Source organism: Gymnoscopelus braueri (assembly GCF_963280865.1).
Source record: "Gymnoscopelus braueri genome assembly, chromosome: 6".
In the NCBI taxonomy this organism is placed as follows: Eukaryota; Metazoa; Chordata; class Actinopteri; order Myctophiformes; family Myctophidae; genus Gymnoscopelus; species Gymnoscopelus braueri.
The window spans coordinates 35,712,207-35,724,377 of NC_137607.1; the positions used below are offsets into that span (position 1 = coordinate 35,712,207).

General features: G+C 40.0%; 1 long non-coding RNA gene across 1 annotated transcript in view; it reads left to right on the plus strand.

Annotated features, from left to right (window-relative positions):
* LOC308087745 overlaps window positions 1–11,049 on the plus strand; it is a 37,560-nt gene extending 26,511 nt beyond the window's left edge. Inside the window, exons 2-5 of the long non-coding RNA XR_013933362.1 lie at window positions 8,909–8,991; window positions 9,658–9,703; window positions 9,952–10,197; window positions 11,007–11,049. This is a non-coding gene — a long non-coding RNA (uncharacterized lncRNA). The remainder of the gene's footprint in view (window positions 1–8,908; window positions 8,992–9,657; window positions 9,704–9,951; window positions 10,198–11,006) is intronic.
* Window positions 11,050–12,171: the final 1,122 nt, after the last annotated feature.

A 12,171-nucleotide genomic window follows, 5' to 3' on the forward strand; every position in this document is an offset into this window, starting at 1 on the left:
CACGCTTCACATGATGTGCTAGAGATGCCCTTGTAGGTGGAATGGCATCATAGGACCGCTGCTTCCATGCAAACAGGTCAAATCTTGCATCATCAACCCCATCAGCAGTTCTGTTCTTGTCATACATTGTAATGACAAACTTCTCATGCATGCTGAGATCTGCGTCATCAGTTACTGGTGGGTAGACCTATTGACTGAGCTTCTGGAAGACATGAGACACTTCAGGCCACACTTGCCAGGTTTTCCATGCTGTCTTTTTGCCTTTTCCACGAAAGGCTGACACGAAATCACATCCAGTGAAAGCGTGAAAGAAAAGGATGCCAATGGATTTTTCAGGCCCTAGATTCTTCACTAAGTTGTTAACTAGTAACCAATAACAGTACAGTACAGTACAGTACAGTACAGTACAGTACAGTACAGTGCAGTGCAGTGCAGTGCAGTGCTGTACAATAACAGTACAGTACAGTACAGTACAGTACAGTACAGTACAGTACAGTACAGTACAGTACAGTACAGTACAGTACAGTACAGTACAGTGCTGTACAATAACAATACAGTACAGTACAATTTAGTACAGTAAGCCTACAGTACAGTTATCTAGGGTAAGAATCGTAACACAATTGAAGGAAACAACAGCTTTTGCAAATAAAGTGAATTTATTAACCAATATTGTATGGTACAATGGTTGGATAAATGTCTTTTAAATAGAATATATATGACTTTGAAATAGTATATATGTCTTTGAAATAGAATGAACTCAAGAAATAAACAACAGAACACAAAGGAATTAAATCAGGCTAACCAACAACAGAATCTAACTATAACTGAACAAAAGAAGGTTTCCCCGAAGGGATCTTCAGAGGACCATCATAGTCACTGTGATATCATTAGGTTTGGTTGAGGGGGAAAGGAGGATCAGAGTCTACGCTAATGAATGGACCAATCCGTGGGTAGTTAGCAGCATAATCCAATACAAAATAACATAGTCTCGGAAATACAATCATAATAATAATACTAATCATAATAACTACGGCCACTGGTCGTAACAGCTGTGCAGGACAGTACAGTACAGTACAGTACAGTACAGTGCAGTGCAGTGCAGTGCAGTGCAGTGCAGTGCAGTGCAGCACAGTACAGTACAGTACAGTACAGTACAGTACAGTACAGTACAGTGCAGTGCAGCGCAGCGCAGCACAGCACAGTACAGTACAGTACAGTGAAGTACAGTACAGTGCTGTGCTATGCTGTGCTATAACAACACAGTACTGTACAGTACAGCACGGTACAGTAGAGTACAGTACTGTGCAGTACAGTGCAGTACAGTACAGTGCCGTGCCGTGCCGTGCCGTGCCGTGCCGTGCCGTGCCGTGCCGTGTACAGCACATTACCTCTGTTTAAATGTGTTGTTTCAGCAAATTACCTCTGTTATCATGTTACAGATCTACTGTTTAAGCCAAACATCACCTTCCTCCCCTCCATAAAACTCCACTTTTTATTTGGATTATAATTTTATTATGAAAGTTATTTGACTACTTACTCTCTTAATTGTCTCTGTACAGAGTCTATTGGTGTCAGATTGGTTGGAGGAACCAGTTACTGTATTGGCATAGTGGAGATGAAACACCAGGGACTGTGGAATCCAGCGGATGATTTGTCTGAATTCATCGTCTGTAGTGTGTAGACAGCTGGACTGGCTCTTCTGTTTCAACAGAAAGTAGTTCTGGTTCTACACACGCACCTGTATGGAGGATTACATCTTCCTGTGTTGGGTCTGAGTCTTCACTGAGGGAGTGTGGAGCAAAGAAGTCTGGTTCTTCTTCTCACAGACTGGATGTGATCTGTTCAGGTAACAAAAACAATAACAGTAAGGGCGCTTTCACACTATGGTCCCGGGTGCGCACTCCAGACCGCTTGGCAGGTGTCGCGCTAGTGTGAATGTTGTGTATCGTTCCCCGAAACGGATAACCGTATCGTACCCGAAACCACCTCCGGAGGCAGTCTCGGATCCGGATCATGCGTTTTCGGGTACGGTACGCTGCAATGTGAAAGCAAGCGTACCGTCAGACGGAAGTGGCCCGCTATTTGGAATAGGTGACGGTATATAAACTCGACAAAAACAGCCAACAAAAACACGTCGCAGATCAATCCACAGGGGTTCAACCATGGCCGTAACATATCCACACCTGTATATCCGCTCTGTATGTTGGATGCCGCATGTATGTTGGATGCCGCATGTATGTTGGATGCCGCATGTATGTTGGATGCCGCACAGAGTCTGTCAGCGCAGCACCGGTTTGAAAAAAAGAAAAAAGACGCAACGACATTCCATAGGCTAAATCAATGCATTTTGTGATCGCATCGCACAATTAATAGCCTACTAAAACTAACGGGGAATACCAGAAAATAATAATATTTTGACATACGGGAGAAACGGTTGGTGCGGATATTTAAATTGGATAAAATAATTATTGCGGTTGGATAACGGGTGGATAATTAATTTGTACATGTGGATTCGGATGACCATGAGAGGCCATCCGCGCATCTCTACTACATATCTTTGCTGTTAGGAAGAAACCCTGTATCCCATATTGCAACTTTTAATGCTTTTTCATCATAAATGAATGCCCTATTGTCATATAGTGTCACACAAAAGTAGCAAAAATAGCCAAGCTACAAGCTGAAAATGCGGCGCAATGCGACACATTGAGCTTGTTGATCTGCTATTTTTGATATTACAATATAGAGCAGATAACCACACTGATCTTGCATTGGAAAATATAATTTTTATTTGAAATATGAACAAAGGCAGGAGATACACGTCCCCACAGTTCTTTTTTACACACAGTGCTGCCCACACATCATAAATAAATAAAAATAAAAAGGTGAGCACACAAACTGCTCTACAGTCTTTTTAAATTATAACCAAAAGCTCTAAAGTTAACGTTTCTCCCATGTAGGGCTAATAAATTAATACATAAAATAAGGAGACTCTTTTTAAATAACCAAAAGTGAACTTTCTCTTATTATTATTATTACTTTGGAGACTATGGCAAGCGTGATCCTATCGCACACCTTCCTACATGACCAGCTAAGGCTTTGCAGTCCAGAGGATGAGATCTGCACGTAATGCGCGGATGCGTAGATTAAACAACAGAGTGAAGAGGCAGAATACCACCAGTATGAAGAGGTGGATTGCCAAGGAGGTGCTGAAGCCGGTTCGAGTGAAGGGTCAGAGTACCACCAATATGAAGAGGTGGATCTCCGAGGAGGTGCTGAGGCCAGTTCGAGTGAGGAGTCAGAATACCACCAGTATGAAGAAGAGGAAGGGGAGGATATCCAAGGAGGTGCTGAATCTGGGCCGAGGGAAGAGGTAAGAGTCCACCTGTATGAGGTGGATTTCCCATGAGGCGGGGCAGAGGTCCGGGAAACGGAGTTGTGACTCCAAGGAGCTCATCTCAAAATGAAATATAAAATGAAAATAACGGTTCATCACCTCAGTCAAGATTTCACTGTAACTGATCTTATGTGATCTTAAAACATCAATGTGTTGATTGTATGTGTCAGTTCATAGATTCTCACATAGTGAAGCATCAGGTCCTGAGATAAATAAGTATTAATTTCTTGTATGGATCTAGTTGGACTGTAAGATATGTTTATTAGCAGAATAGAACTGGCAGGTTTGTTCCTGATATTACATAATTTGTACAAAGTATGCACTTCTTTCTTTTAGAAGTTTAAAGTCACTGCTTTTGATGGGTAATAGCATGATAATGGTATTGTCAATGAATAATGCCCGTGTGTTCTATGTTGAAAGGTAAAATCAGCTGTTTGATTTTATTTAAGTTGTTTGCTCAGATTTTTTTCTGAGCAGGAAAACAGTGTACATACATGTATAAGTTTGTTATTATTTCAATCGTTTTATGGGCACTTAAAGTAGGCATAGTATATAATATCAGTTAAAGGAGAAATCCGGACATTTTAAGTGTTATCTTTGATGTGTCGTTACTCACCTACCGACGTAAAAAGTGGCATTGTTTTTTTCCAGAGATTCCCCTGTCGTAATTTTTTCAACCCCCTCCGTTGTCATAATGGGAGCGCGTGGCATAGGGAAATTCGTCTATTATAACCGATGCAAAGTTATTTTTTTCTCTACTACTACTCATTGTGGAGTCTCATGATAGTCAAACATGCAGTGAAAGTTCCTGAGAGGCTACCGCTAATGCCGAACGAGCTAACGCTAGTTGCTTGTTTCTCTCCCAGAACCTGGCAACTTGGTGTTGCCAGGTAGAGAAACAAGCAACGATAACACTTAAAATGTCCGGATTTCTCCTTTAATCAATTGTCGTTGTATACTTTTTTCCACTTTCCATTTTGTGGACGTTTTCCACTTTGTTGTTGGATGAACACGTTGTGTAACTTCTTGTTTTGAACTTGAACTGAAAGTTGGTATGGTCCATTATGGATGAGCCTATTAAGCGTGCCAACGTGTCGTCACCAGCAGAAGGGGCAAATCAGGCTGCGGGGGCGAGGCATTGGGCGTGGCATTGGGCAATGTTAAGTCAACCTGGTTTTTACCCCTCAAAGATGTCCGCAGCTACCAAAAGACACTTGTTGACGCCCCCTTCAGGATTTTTGGCACGCTCTATAGGACCATGAAACCCATTCAAAGTCCATTGTCTGTTTCAAAAGCACCCAGACCTAATCCTTGTAAGGTGGACTTTTTGAACATAGCTTTAAATCTGTCAACAATGTTTAACATTTTATGAATACAATATTGTATGATTATGTTTTTTGAATTGTACCTTCATAAATAAAAACAATTCAATTCCTGAATGAACAGGAACACATTTGTCAATTGTTTCATAACAGCAGCAGGGGCCATACAGTTTTTCCAACAAGCATCAGATGAAAGCTGCTGAGAAATGAATGTAACCTACTCTTAGGGCTGACACGATCACACAATTTTACTTGATTCATTTTACTAATCGTCACACAAATAATTGTGATTAACGATTGAATTGTGAGTTTGTCATTGAACATTGCCTTTTAGGCGTTTGGGCTTAAATGAGTAGTAGATTTATTTTCTATCAATTACACACCCCATGAAGCCTTGAATTTGTGGAGATTTTTTTGTTTTCGTCGCATTCCTAAGACAATAATTTGATGACCGGCGCAGTCTCTGGTAGCAGCCACACGGTCATCAAATTATTGGCTTAGGAATGCGACAAAGACAAAAAAAATCACCATGTATTCAAGGCTTGTAGCCTAATTGATAGAAAATAAATATTTTTTTGGGGGTGAACTATACTCCTTTAACAAAAGTTGCACAGGGAAGATAAGACAAATAACTTAAATATAGAAATGAACCATTCAGTCATTACCATTAGATAGTATTCATCTAGTCTAACACATGAAAAGCAAATGATATCATGAGAGACACTTTCCTGTATAGGACCCATCATAGCTTTATATCTAAACTTACATTCAAACATACTGCAGCAGCACACACATTGATTGATTGATTGATTGATTGATTGATTGATTGATTGATTGATTGATTGATTGATTGATTGATTGATTGATTGATTGATTGATGTACTTTTATTTAGTAAGACATGAGAATCACAGTACATGGAAGTACAAATTCACAATACAAGGTCTACTAAACTGGAAGACTCAGTTAAGCACGCAGCTTGTTTAAGAACCCCATGCACACAAATCATGATGACATATAAGAGACAGACAGATATACACACTACTATACAGAATGTCATACAATCAGCTTTCAGGTTACTGGTATGAAGAGAGAACAAAAAATATACAAAAGAAGAAGCTGAAAGAGGGGGGGGGGGGGGGTAGGGGGGGGTAGGTTAAGACTTAGACAGGGGCCATTTTTGAATTGCAGCCTCCTGAAGGTGTATCTTTAGGGCAGTTTTGAAAGTGAGTAGGGTTTTACACTCCTTTACTCCTTTTGGTAGGGCATTCCAAATTTTTGATGAATAGCATGAGAACGAGTTCATTCCCTTAGTTGAGCCAAATCTGGGTTGAACATGATTTGTGGAGCTGCCTCTGGTGTTATGATCATGGACTTCATTAACATTTTGGAAGTATTTTGACAAATATTGGTAGCCTACATAATAATCTCAATTGCAACTCTAAACTGTCACTCATCAATGTTCAATTCAATTCAATCTTTATTTCAGACCCAAGGCGATCCATATCACAAAATAAAAACACCATACAAAATATAACAATAAAAGAAAAAGAAATACAATAAAAAGAATTCCACCATGTTCAGTTTCAAACATACAGACAAGTGCACCAATGGTTCCACAGTCTAGAGGAGAACCTGACAGAACTACGTAACGGGTTACTTATGACAGAAATGATGTCATTTACTGACTCAGTTGCCCTACACATAAATCTATACATAAGATTGCGTAGCACAGCAGGGCAGGTGGGTACCCCAACACTAACAAACATCTGGCTTGCACTGGAGCTTCTTGGAGCTCTCAGCAGCAGCCGCATACAGTCATTATAAGCCACTGTGAGTCGTCTGATGCTGCCTTGCTTGTAGCGACACCACAGGTGTGCAGTATACAGAGGTGTACAAAAAGATTTAAAGAGTGAAATCTTCACCGGTACTGAGCACATGCTAAATTTGCGACACAGCATGTTCCCTTGAGCATACAGCTTCTGACGCTGTCTATATATGTCCTTGTCATCAGAGAGGTCATTTGATATTATATGGCCCAAATATTTAATCTCACAGCAAACACTAAGGACAGTGCCTGAGAGATAGAAGTCAGGAAAAGTTGACTGTCTGTCTTCTCTGCTTCGGACAAACATCATCTTACTCTTTTTAGCATTGCACTTTATGTCAAAATCAACACCATACTGTGAGCATGCCCTCAGAAGCTGTTGAATACCAGCACTATAAGGACTGAAGATGACCAGGTCATCCGCATACATAAGGTGATTAATTAGCGAATTTCCAACCCTACACCCTGTATCACATGCGTTTAAAATCAAAGATAGATCATCCATATAAACGTTGAAGAGAAAAGGGGACAAAATCCCCCCCTGGCGTACCCCATTGTTCACACGAAAGGGAGCAGAGGTTGACCTCCCCCATTTCACTCGCATCGTCTGGTGAGCATACCAGAAGACCAGGATTCTGACTAGAAAACTAGGGACCCCTCTTTGTGACAATTTTAAAAATAATTTCTCATGATTAATGCGGTCAAACGCATATACAAGCTCCAAACATCACTCTGGACAGTGTGTAGCATATGGACCTGGACAGTATGTTTGATAAATAACAGACCATACACAGATCAGGTTATTCAACATTCATTTAAAATGCTTCTGTCTTTGCTGTTTTGCACAAATACAATGTCAGACACTGTAATAATGTAATATACGTAACGTATATTACATTATTACAGTGTCTCACATTGTATTTGTGACATTGTCTTATTGCTTAAAGGTACTGTACATTAAAAAGTAATACATAAATTAATACATGAATCAGGTGATACAATATTCATTTAAAATGCTTCTGTCTTTGGTTGTACTCAATTCATATTAATGAATGAATGATTGAATACATGAATACATGAATCACATTCTTCTGGCAGCTCATTCAAAAACATGAAATGCTACTTTGTGAGTATTTATTTTCAATGTATGTCATACGTCCTTGTGAAAATAGCCGATCTACAAGCTCACAACCTTTCGTATCGCAAAGCGTTATGAGCTTGTAGATCAGCTATTTTCCCAAGTTTGAGTCCCGGGGAGACATCACATTTCTCTTATCGGTCTCGAGCTACATGGTTGTGAACCACTGATCTAGAGTAGTGTTAGTGAAACAGGGGCTTGGTTCATGACAGAAGGAAAGACTTTATGCTCATCAACAGACGCCAACAGCGTGGCCATATAGCTCAAAGAGTACAGTGGCAGCCTGGAACGTCAATGGTTCGATTCCTGTCCTGTTAATTGCATGGTCTTCTTTCACTCAAGTTCAATCTATTGTGTTTCTATGGCTTATTGTGCATTATTGCATATTGCAATATTTGCTAAATATATAATTTTGAGAAATCCTGCCATTTAGGCCTGTCGAACACCTCTGACATGTGCGTTAAGAACATGTAAGCTGTGAGATGGAAATATGCATTATTTGTCACAGTACATTGTTTGTTTAGTATACTTTTGTGACTGTCTGCTTGTGGTTAATTGTTTTATTGGCTTATGTACTTTGCAGACGGAGACTGGAGTTACTGGTTTTATTCAGGGTTAGTGCTAAATGTAGGTTTATTTAGGATGATGTACTTGCGGTGCTCACAGTGTTCAATGTGCGCAGGGGGAAACGTTTTTCCTACAGTACCGCAGACAGCGACTCTGGCAATACCGTCACATAAAACACACTACTATGGCGTTGTTTTACTAACAACAGACTGCTTTGGCTGCCAGGCTTAGCTGATACAGCAATTCTAATAACAGAAATCTTTTTAGAATTAAGTGCAGAATTGTCGTGTGCTCAGATTGCAATGTATTATCAAATAGCCTAAACACAATAGGATTTGCGCACACACAGTGGCCAGCAGGCTATACGGCACAGAGACCCATCAGAACAAATAGGCTATACAGTATGGCAAGTCACCGATTATCAAAAGTTCAAAACATATTACAGTTTGGCAGTTGGCAGGCACAGCGGCCCGTCAGAACACAATACAGTTACAGTAAAGCATTAGCAGTTAGCACAGCGGCCAGAACATAATACAGTAGACTATAGCATGGCAGCCCATCAGGACATAAACAGTCTGGCACCACTAGTTCCTAGCCTTTATCACCATTGTTTCTATTTTCTCTCCCTGACAAAGTGGTTTTATTTTTATTTCCATTTCAGACTTGACATGACAGAAAAGACAAGTTGCTGATCCGGTGAAGCAGAGTCGTTGGTGGTTGGTCGTTTGATTGAGCAACACAATGGTAAGTTTGAGCGATTTTTCCTACCATACCATACAAGACATAAACAAGGGATAATTGATAGTGAGCCAGCCATTGTTGAGAAATATACCGGACAGGGTGATAGACCCTGATGCAAAGCGGAGGGTTCTTTATCACCCTGAGGGGGTTTATGTCTCAACAATGACCGGCTCACTGTCAATCACTACTTATTACATGGCTGCTTAATAAAGCTATTCATTATTTGACCCAAACATACCAAGAAAACGATTTTATTGATTTGAAAGGATTTAATTACGAACAGTATGAAAGTAGTCTATTAGATTATGCCAGGCGTATCCAGTGTCACACTGTCGGCTCGCAGAAATCAGGTCGTTAGTGTCATAATCATTCTTCAGTGTACTGTTTAGCAGTAAATTGCATTGTGTTTAACTACTTGGCGCGACCATGTTGGATATGGCAAAAACAAATCACCATGGGCTGATATGAACCAGTAGCTCAGGCCCTGTCCATAGCAGTGGTTTGTTATTGATAGCAGCGGTCATTATTTAAAAATAACAGACCACTGAATTCAGTGATTGACCAATCACAATCAAGCATTTAACCAGTGTAATAACATTGCTTAATAGTGTTCAGTGATGATATGATATAATAAAAGGACTGTTATGTACAACACTTTGTGTATAACAGGATGCTGGTGTCGACTTGACTTCAGAAAAAATGGATGAAGCAAAAGGTGAGCTTTTTTGTCAGTAATATAGTTCAATGCTTGACTTGACCATTGAGTAAGGTGTTTACTTGTGCTACCTTTGAGTGTATATCCTTAATATCTTATTGCAAAAATATAAATGCCCCCAGTTGTAACGCTTTATGTATGTGGGGATGTAGAGATGCAGAGCTTTATTTTTCATTGATATAATGATGTAATTTTCTCTGATAAATGTACCGCCAATTAACCACTCTATTTTTTTCTGTTTCAAACAGCACATGTTGTGATCCAGCACAGGGCAGATTTTATTCAAAAGGTTGTCACAGTGATGCCTATAGTAGACAGTCTAGGAAACAAGGTGGTCCATCCTGAGCTGTATACTGGGATTCAAGCAGAGAAGACGAGACAGAACCAAATGAGGAATCTGTATACAACTGTGCTAGATCCAGGGGGAACACGCGTCAAAGCAGCATTTTACGATGCCCTTAAACAACACCAACCCCACATGTTGGATAGTTGTGGTAAGATCAAATGTCAATTGATATTTTTTTCTCTACTTAGCTTTTTTTTTAAATGATTGTCCTACAGTAGTTGTCACTTTAGTTTAAAAGAACAAGGGCCAGCACACGCAACAACATTATAAGTATCATAGGGTGGATGTGTTTCACCAAGACAGCCTTCTTCAGCTCCTGTCTTTGCATTACTAGACACATCTATAATCCATCATGTCAATATTTATAAACAACATAGCCTACTGTACATTATAATGTAAACGTACATATATCAAAACTTTTAATACGAAGTATTGTCATGAAAGAAAACTAATCCAAAATACCTCATTCTGAAGTCATCTTTCAATATGGTCTGGTCAGCTGCTCCAGTGGCCAGCATTTGTTACCAAATAAATGTGGTATTTCTACTGGAAAGATATGAATGTCATTCTCGCCAGACATGAATCACATTAAACCACCCGTCCCGAAATTCGCGGGACAGTCCCGAAATTGGACCCTCTGTCCCGCACAAGCAGAGCAATGTCCCGAAAATCAAAGATATGAAAAAATATAAAAATATAAAAAATAAGAATTAAAGAACGTAACCCTAACCTAACCCTAAAACCGAAATAAAGAAACCAAAAACTGGAAAAAAAACTAACCTAATCCGCCCAGAACCGAACATTTTTCGGTTCTGGGCGGTCATCATGCGCGCGCGTGCACGTGTCCCGCGAAACGGGTTCATCTCTATGGGCCTGTTTGGAGGTGGTCACCCTACATTAAATGAATGTCATGTCAACTCACAGAGACAACTTCATAATCCTCCTCTCCTTATGCAGGACCTGTACTTCCATCAGAAGACTCAGCTGGCAATCAAGCCTCTGGTGAGTTATGAAATAATCTGGGCCGAGATATTTTACTGATAAGAATGATCTTATACATTGATTGCTTTGTTTAACTGCAAAAACTCTAGATCAGTGGTTCTCAACCTTTTCAGGCTACAACCCCCCAAATTAATTATATTTGAACTGGGGACCCCTAAAATAATTATATATGAACTTGGGACCCCCAAATATAATCAGATTTGAACTGGGGACGCCTAAAATAATCATATTTGAACTGGAGACCCCTAAAATTATCATATTTGAACTGGGGACCCCCCACCCCGACAAGCACTTGGAATTGTAGTAGTCGAAGCATTACATTTAGTTTGACTCGGTTCCACAGATAAATATTGTGAAAATTGCCGATTTACAAGCTCACAACGCCTTGCCACGCTTAGCAGCTTATCAGCTATTTTTAAAAAAAATCTTTCTTATATTATTTCACAATTTGGCCAATGTTTGACCAGTTTTTATAATATAGTTTATTGATTACTTTTGATGCAGTAATGGTCTTTTTTCATATAATTTTATTTTTTAGGTATTAAAAAGGTCTTAAGAGTCCTTAAATTGTTACTTTACTGTCATGTAGGGACCCCCCCCAACATCATTTGGGGACCTCCCTGGTGGTCCTGGCCGACAGGTTGAGAACCATTGCTCTAGAAAGCAGTATAAGCACGTTTATTCAAATCTTTGACAGGATGGGAGGGAGTAAAAAATCTATTTGCATCTTTAGCATGATGGGGTCTTTATTCACAGTTTTAACAAGATGGAAAGGAATAGATTTAAATGTACTAGATGGAAACAATTTATCTTGCATCGAAGCATCAATTTTAAATTGAACGATCCAACTACACTGCTAAGTAAACAGCAACTGCTACTTCTAGTGTAGCCTCGGAAACCCATGACTTTTTTTTTTGTTTCAAACGAAAGAAAGCCTGGGCGAACGATGCAGGAACACTGGTCTTAGGACCTTGTTATCTCCTAACCAATCAGAGTGCAGAGGGGCGTCGCTCTAAATTTGGTGACGTCAGCGTGCTCCGTGCACAGGCCGGGGGGGGGGGGGGGGGGAGGAAGGGGAGACGGGGACATAGATCGGTGAAGCAATAGGAAGCGCCACAGG